The sequence below is a fragment of the Mastigoproctus giganteus genome, chromosome 3 (genome assembly GCF_048544385.1).
Source record: "Mastigoproctus giganteus isolate SK-2022 chromosome 3, ASM4854438v1, whole genome shotgun sequence".
Lineage (NCBI taxonomy): Eukaryota > Metazoa > Arthropoda > Arachnida > Uropygi > Thelyphonidae > Mastigoproctus > Mastigoproctus giganteus.
In genome coordinates this window covers 36,036,151-36,044,962 of record NC_143577.1, presented here as the reverse complement: position 1 = coordinate 36,044,962, position 8,812 = coordinate 36,036,151, and positions in this window count along the sequence as shown.

Below are 8,812 nucleotides of genomic sequence, written 5' to 3'. Positions count from 1 at the left end.
AGTCTATTTTTATATACTAAATTTAGGTGTGCTTATAGTGTTCCACTCAGTAGCAACATTCTTTAAAATGTCAGTATGTGGTAAAATACATTTTGATAAGAAAAACGGTAATAATCTTTTCTGGAATCCTCTTCAGGAAATCCCTTCATTGCACATCTCTGGTAAAGTTAACAGACACAATTGTCATATATGTTGGATCTGAAAATCCCCACTCATTTCGTGAATACGACCATGATAGTCCCAAGGTGAACGTGCGGTGAGCACTGTCCTTCAGCCATGGGCCATTTTTCTGTCACTAAAACACTGAGAACTCAGAAATTATCTAGATATGCTCGAATTGTAGGCTACACCTTAACTAAAAGATATGTAGCCACGTGTTCTATCAACAAGATGGGACACCACCACTCAGGAGCTTACATGTGCCAACCCGATGATACAGTAGTACACTCATTTGAGTTGGCAGTGGTTCTTGCCAACGTGATTGTTAAATACATTCATGTTATTGTATTTCTATCTCATAAACTGCTGTGACTCCATGAAGCCCTCAGGAAGCAGAAAGAAGAACTCTGTTTATGCTATATCGAGCCAGGAAGCTCAGGCGACCCTGGCGGAGACCAACCAGAGAATAATGAGCAACCTGGCTACCGTCTAGCGATGTGTGTGACCAACGTGGGGTCCCATTAGGGGCCTTGCTGCCAAAGCCAGGTGGATCTTTGATCGGTACATGTTTCAAATATTTTCGCAACAAGTGAAGAATGGGTGGGGGGGGGCATTGTTGTGCAACAAGAATCAGCTGCCTGTTTATCCAAATTGCGATTTCACCCTGGAAATGCGCTTCAATAGTTTTTGAAGCACCTGTACGTAGAATGCAGAGTTGACTCTCTTCCCGTCAAGTACAAACTCCTTGTAAATCGCACCCTATTTGTTGATTAATATAATCAGCATCGTCTTGATCCTGGACTTCAGTAAACGAAACTTTTGGGGCTTTGGTGATGATTTTGAAGTCCACTGCAGTGCTCTGACACTTCGTCGCTGGGTCTTTTGAATGCGACTCATTTGATATTTGGGGTGCATCTTTGACGATAAGTATCTTTGAGCTCTCTGAGGAATAAGTCAAATATTCTGGGTCTGACTTTTAAAGCTGTTTCTTCTTCGTCGTCGAAAGAATCTGAAAACTGGCATAGAATCATATCCTTTGCTAATGATACGATCATCGATTTCGAGAAATAATTTCATTCAAAATACCTTTCTTATATATATTTACTGGATTCATCGCAACATAGCGATTTACAGCAACGGGTAAAACAAAAATCCACAAAATCCAGTACGAGTTCACTTTCCTGTTTTAATAGAAAAATACTGGGTGTTATTTTGGTGGTAATTTTGGTATTGAACAGAGGCCGCAAGAAAAATGGACCAATTAATCAATGAATATCTGAACCTAAATGTTCAAACGGAACTTTCTTCCTGGTTGTTATAGTGGTGATAATCAGCATCTTCCACACTCACAAAGGGTGGAAAAGACTCGACTTCTAATCCCTTCAATGAAGCGAGCAATTTTTCTGGGCTTCTTTTTGGCAACTGAGTTATTTGGTCTCGGTTACAGACACAATACATTGATGTTCCTTACGGACGTCCCCGTAACACGAGCACCCTGCCAGCGTGGAAGATGGTTAAAAAAGTTAATCGGAAGTTATGAGTCTTGAATCTCTCGCTAATAAACTATACAGTTCTCTCCTTGTAGTTAGTATAGAGATCACGATATTCTTCCTAAAGGTCTGGCTGGATTCGAATCCCATTGTTAGGAAGGATTTTTAAGAGGGTCTGGCATACCATGTCTGAGTTAACCAGTCTTAGTCTCAGAGTTTTTTTCCTGACAAACCGACAAGTCAACCGAAGGACATGTGGAAATTCAGACACAACAAATCGACGCCTTATGCCCTTAGCGCTAAACATTTACAGAACTCGTACATCTGACTTAATGGGTGATATCATTTCCGGTTACTAAGTGACTGGAAATTGAATTTAGATTCACCAGATGGCGTTGACATATCTACCCGTCTCGTTATGGAGTATTTTGTACTTGGTTAGGGACAACATTGCAGTAAAGACAGACTGAGCAGAATGCCCGGGGAACATATGAAACCATGGAAAATTTCCAGTAATTCTTGCATACGATTGAATAGATTAAATTATGATTGATTAAATTAGTCTGCTGCAGTTTAATTCCAGTATTTTCAGCCTCCAGACTTGTATTTGCCTTTAATGACTTATTTATTAATTTTTACCTTATGCTGAGTTTTTCAGATTCCCAATTAGCAACTTTAGTTTCCTGAATCGTCATCTGTTGGGCAGATGCTATTCGACATTTGAGGGGCTAAAAACTAAAAAAAAAGAACTGATAACTCTTTGGGAACATTTTTTCTCGTTCATTAATCAGAGACATTTCCCCCTTCATCCTCGTATGAAGCTTAATGACAAGCAATCCATTAACCAAATGACGTCATCAGATTACAAGCAGATGACAAATTACAGTTACTTCCCAATTACTTGTATTTCTCTTCATGTAATTAGATTGTGGGCAGCCCGCAAAAATAAAACTATTTTATTGATTTAGGAATTAGTCTGTTTAAAAGTGCTCCCTTTGCTGTACCAACCCCCAAATATTTCGGAAGAGTTAACCCCAGGGAAAAGTGCGATTTAATTTGGATTATGACATTTTAAAAAAACATTGAATGAAAAGAAAAACTTTTTTAAAGACACAACTGAAAATATCCGACCTATTAATTTTTCTAATTTTGTAGCAGGGCTGGTGTACTACTCCCTTTGCTGTACTAGATGAGCAGCGTGACTGTAGATTAAAAAAAAAAAAAAAAAAACTGGACCACCCGGGAATTACTTTATTTATCCACGTGCATTATGTCCCTAAAGGCGTGTGTTTTCTAGTCCGTTTGCTTGTTTGGCTGGATGTTGTAAACCTGAGTTTCCTGGATAAAAAACTCGTAACTGAGTTAGTCGGACTTTGCCTGAGACCGACTAACTCAGCCACGAAATAAAAAGAGCCCATAGATGGATGCTCTTAATAGAAAGTTTGCAGATTGCCATTACAATATAAATACGCTACATTACCAAAAGTATCTGGACACCTTTTATTAGAAAAATATTTCTATATTTTTCTAATAAAAGGTTCTTAGAAACATGCAGGTGTCCGGATACTTTTTGGCAGTGAAGTATATAAATAGATACAATATGAGATTAAATTCTCTTAATCCTCAATCAGACAAACTTAATAAAGATTATAGTATTTAACTTTCTATTAAACTGCAAATTAGTTTAATCCAAATTATGAGATTCTCCTCAATTTCTTTTAAAAATTAACACGTTTAACTTAAAGCTATTTAATCAGATACGTGCACCATATTTAATTAAATATAATGCAGGGTTTGCACTCCTTCTTAAAAGGCGAAGCCGCTCCTTACAGTTCTTATCGCTGGCTGCTGCGAATTTTCATTTTCTACTGGCTGCTTGATTAATATGATAGAATAAACATAGGAAGAAAGAAAGAACATTTATTAGTTTCTTGCGCGTCATTACATTTTTTTCCACTCTCTTAAATTCTCGGTAGAATCCATTCATTATTTTTCTTCCTTGTGGCTTTAAGAAAACAAATAGATTATGTTATGGTCTTCCCATATTCAAAATATTTCTCCCTGGAGAGCCATTGCCGTCTGTTGAAAATTTTCAGCCCAGTAATATATTACAATGGCTTGGGGCCAGAACGATTGGTGAAACAGCGCAAGTATTTGTTTGCTTCTTCATTACAATGATCGAAACATTAGCAAAATCAAATCCCATTTCACTAATAAATTGTTTATATGTCCTAATACAGCTTCCAAAATGGAATAAGTGATTCTGAAAGAGTGCCTGGCCTACCTGCGTTCAAATAGAATTCTTTATTAACACCATAATTTATGCATACAGATGGTAAAACCTCTACGATCAAATGAAAAGGGAACATTACTTGATAACAGTCTCCTTATGACTATTCATCAGATGAATGATTGTTTATTTTCTTCATATGAGCAGTACATGAAAAAAAAATGTTGTTTTTTTTTTTTTTATTTTGTTCCTCTTAAAAGAAGCGAAAATCGAAAGAAATTAAGAATTCCAGATACTGAGTCTGAAGTCATTGTTCAATTATTAATTTACATTTGAATGCAAGCTTTTCTGGTTCATAATTATGCAGAAAAACAAAAAAAAAGTGTATTATCTTTCTCTCCTCCAGCATGATCCTAAGAGAAACACGACTGGGTTCGATTGTTTATAATAAACTGCTGCTTAGGACAAAAATAACGCCCAGAGCGAAAGAGAAATCCTGGTCTTGGTTCTTTTGATACAGAAGAACCAATATGTGGATGTGCTTAAATCAAGGAAAGGTAGAATCAGTATTAATCCTAGAAAAGAGATACGCTTCTATCTAGAAATTCGAAGGTATTTTCTTACCCTAATTCAGAGCTAAAGTTATGGTACTTGCGGGATAATATATCAGAGCTGTGGACCATGGATTCCAAAACTTCCCATCTGTATTTTTATTATTATTCGGTTTCTCACACTGTGGCCAAGTTAATCGGTATCGGACTATGATCACAATGTTCTAAAAGTCAGATTTCACTTCAACATTATTTTTCTTGTTCTTTTAAAGTTTTTGTATTATTTTTCTCTCTGCTCAGTAACAAAATGTTTAGTAAATACCAGCTCCTTTAACCCTCACAACAGCCTTAAGTCGTGATGTTGGGAATATACTCCAACAGGTGCCAAAAGCGTAACTAGGGACGCATGACCATGCAGACTTGATGACATCCCTCAGAATGGGTGACTGCGAATTAGTGCCCCGAACGCATCCTTTCTTCTCAACCCACATACTAGAATGCCAAACTAGTATTCGAGTATGTGGGTGAGTTACAAAGTCTCTCCACTCTGTCTCATTGACGTTCTATTTCTACTACATTCTTTTTCTATAAATACTTCCATGGGCACTGTTCTACTAAATTGGCATCTGTAATTCCCCCACTGTCTTCCAAACCAGTCCGAACTTAGATCATAGGTTCTCAGCCTTGATAAGCATACCACTGATGATATACCTAACTGCGCAAGATGATACGCGATTCTATAAGAAAAGAAAATTGAAAATTAATCACGCAAACATAAAAACACTGATATACAGTAATTAATGATTCATAAGCGTGGTGGATGTAGTAGCGGCCCATATATGTAAAATCCCAGGACAGGGTACTAAAGGTTCCATCCCTTGGCGTCCTTTGGCTCACCATGCATAGCCCCAGTAGTCGAATTGTAAGGTGCACACTTGTTTGAGTTTGCCATGGTTCAAGTTCATGTGAGTGCTATATACAATTTATGCACTCATTCTATTTTGTGAACTCATTGACGTTATGTGGTCGTCCCGGAATATAAATAAAAATTTACTTCTTTTTTTATTGGGGCAGCCATAAACACACCAATATGTACAAACGCTAGTATTTATAAAGCTGCAACTGGTGGTGAAGTACCTCCACGATTAATGTATTTATTAATAAACTTAATTTTGTTTACAGCCACACACAAAATGAAGGCTATTTCTCTCATCTATACAAGTATCGAATATCAAATTTTACATTTTTAAACCATGTTGCAAGACACTGAGAAATTTCTGTATAGAAAGTTTCTAATAAATACCAACTTTTTTCAGCTTTTACGTGAACTGTCATTTATAATTTGTTCCCCTCTTTGTTTGTAGAAACCAACGAAGTAAACAGCAATCTTTAGATAATTATCAAGGACTTAATATGAGTTTAAAATGTGATTAAAAAATTATTACACCAATAAAAAGCTTACTTCGGTATATTAATGACACAGTTTTGTTTCATTACACTCCTTTTTTTAAGCCATGTTTTTGTAATCCTTTTCACGATTGTTCTATTATAATCCGTAAGCCTCTGAGAAAAGTAGCATCTGATGCAACAAACGTGATTAGACCCCCTGACATTTTTCTAAATTGAATCATTAATCTTAGGCCGTTAGATGATGACAATCCAATGACCTATAGCCAAATGTCTCAGCAGGTGACAAGATGATGAACGTTGTACTTACCAGCTACGTACACAGGGGGTTTTGTCGTCAGCGAATGTACCCATTCATCATAAACAGTAAATAGACTTAACCAACAACAAAGAAACTTTTTCCAAACACATCATTTATAGGAACTGAATGAATGAATTTCGTTTCAAAATATGTCTGTGACAACCCCGTGATTAAAGACTCCTTACCAATTCGTAGTATTTGAAATCCAAAACATGTGCATTTCTATTTGGACACCAGCAAAACACTAATTGAATCAGATTAATTAATGTATAAATATTAAACTTTTTATATTTATTATAAGTATATTATTAATAAGACTACAATTACTTAAGAAAGTTGTTCTGATTCCTACAACTTTCTTAGTTGAACGCTTGGACGTGTAAAATGCTTATCAGTAGTGTAGTTGGGTTGATTATCGTGATATCATACTGTCTTCATCGTACAGGTATGTGTAGTTTCTCTTACAAAGTTACTCTACAAAGGGTTTTGTTCATTTTGTATTGTGAACTATTTCCATTTCAAATGAATTTTATTTTGTATTTATTAGAATAGATTAAAATATAAGGGAAAAAATGCGCTCTGCATTTTTGTAGTTAAGGGCGACTGTTGAAATTGGTGTTAAGTAATTTAGTAATAACTACTAACAGTATTAATTCTTACTAAGTGATAGTCATTAGATCAATAAAATGAATAGCAATATTAGTGTTTGTATTTCTGAGTACGGTAAACCCTCGATTTTACGGACTAATAGGGAGAAGGGTGTGTCCGATTTCATCCCACACTTTTAACATAAACTGTAAGCATTGGAATTGTCTCTAATTGTAATTCAAGTATTACTTGCTCTTAGATTGTTTCTAGTTCTTTAATAAATGGGAGATGTCATAAAATTGAAAGTGGTACAATACCAGCCGAACTCTGTGTGAAGGCCAAGTTTTCTGAATGGGCATTAAGAATAGACTTCCTGTAGTTATTTAAGCTTAGCCTTGCTTTTAACAATGGCTGATAAAGTTTATTTGTTCACTCTATTTTCTGGAAAGAAAGTGTAACTTCTGTAAGCTTTAATTTCTCTGCAACATTCAGACGTGCACGTTTTCCCTTTTCACCAATTGTCTTAGGACCATGACCATACACTCACTGTAAGTGAAGTTACGATAAAGAAAGAGGGCACAGACGAGCATCCTGATTGCGAGCTTATCCATAAACACACTGGAACGTGACTCATTACTTCACTAACTTTCAAGAAAACCATAGAACACTCTGGTGACAGTCACATTTTTCGTCTGTTAAATCCAAATTCCGTAAAATGAAGGGTTTGCTGTACTGGAAATTCCTTCCCTCTGGCTTGAGTGGATAGTTCTCTACAGTTTGTAGATTAGCTGTGCTTCTGTAGACTGCATCATCACAAAAATATTCTAGAGTCATTTGCTATTATAAAAACTGTTAGTTGTCAAGCGATCAGTGGAGAATCATGGCATGGAAGGTTGATGGAATTTGAAAATTAGGAAACGAACATGGAACATTTTAGATGTATATAGATATCAAATAGACCCAATCACTACGTTTCTTCCACCAACGATCTCCCTCTACTTACCAGCCTTAGAACTAATTCATATAGCATTACTACTCGTTCTCATTCCTGTAACAGAATTCCTGATGATGTGACTCCTAACAATCCCTATATATTTGCTGATCTAAAGCAGCAATTAGTCAAGTGGCAGCCCGCAGGGTTGATCAGTATCCGAAGCGACTCTATGAGGTCCCCCGCAATAACACCAGTACTGTGAAAGCATTTTTCGGTTCATCTAGATTAGTTGTAGACCTCGCCACCCTCAATAAAGGTGGCTCTTTGACTTTCTTTACAAAGTGAAGCATCTGATTGTTCTGTAACTTCAGTTGTCTCCACCTAACATGATCTATGGCTGCATAAATCATATAAAGACTGATCTTTATATCATTTAGGCAGCCATAGATATCAAATTGATCAAAGATATCATATTTTATTGATCAAATCATACTAATAGCTCATTAAAACATGTATCAGAAGATACTGATTCGTTTTATAGATTTTGTTAGTTAAAGATCTACTAAAATGTGAAAACGAAAAAAGCAGTTCTGTGGAACCATTGTGAGTACGAAAAAAACATTCCAATATTTGAAAGGTAATTTTAATTTTTTGGTGTTTTTAATAAAGTTAGAATCTAATGAACGATCTCAAAAAAGATATTTAAATTAACATAACTTTTACTATTATAAATAATACTTACACCCTGATTACTTAAATAATAATACAGATTTTAAAAAAAATATCTGAAGTTAATATTACTGGAAAAAAAAATATTAAGCGATTTTTTTTTTATTTTAAGCGAAACGAAAATAGAATCAAACACTTTGGACTTTAAAAAAAAAGTTAATAATAAATAAAAAACAGCTCAGGCATAGAAAAAGAAGCAACTGATTAAACAACCCTAATTCTGAGTATGCCATAGAATCTATTTTTAAATTCACATGCACAATATTTATAATACTATAAATATAGTCTTTTAGACAATCTTCCTCTCCAATTTCTTGCCCATTGCAGTTGGGTGCCGAAGGTTTTGTAAGTGGCGAGCACTTGATATCTGAAGAGGGACCAATAATTAACAGGATGAGATTGGTCTCTTCTGGTTTAGACAAA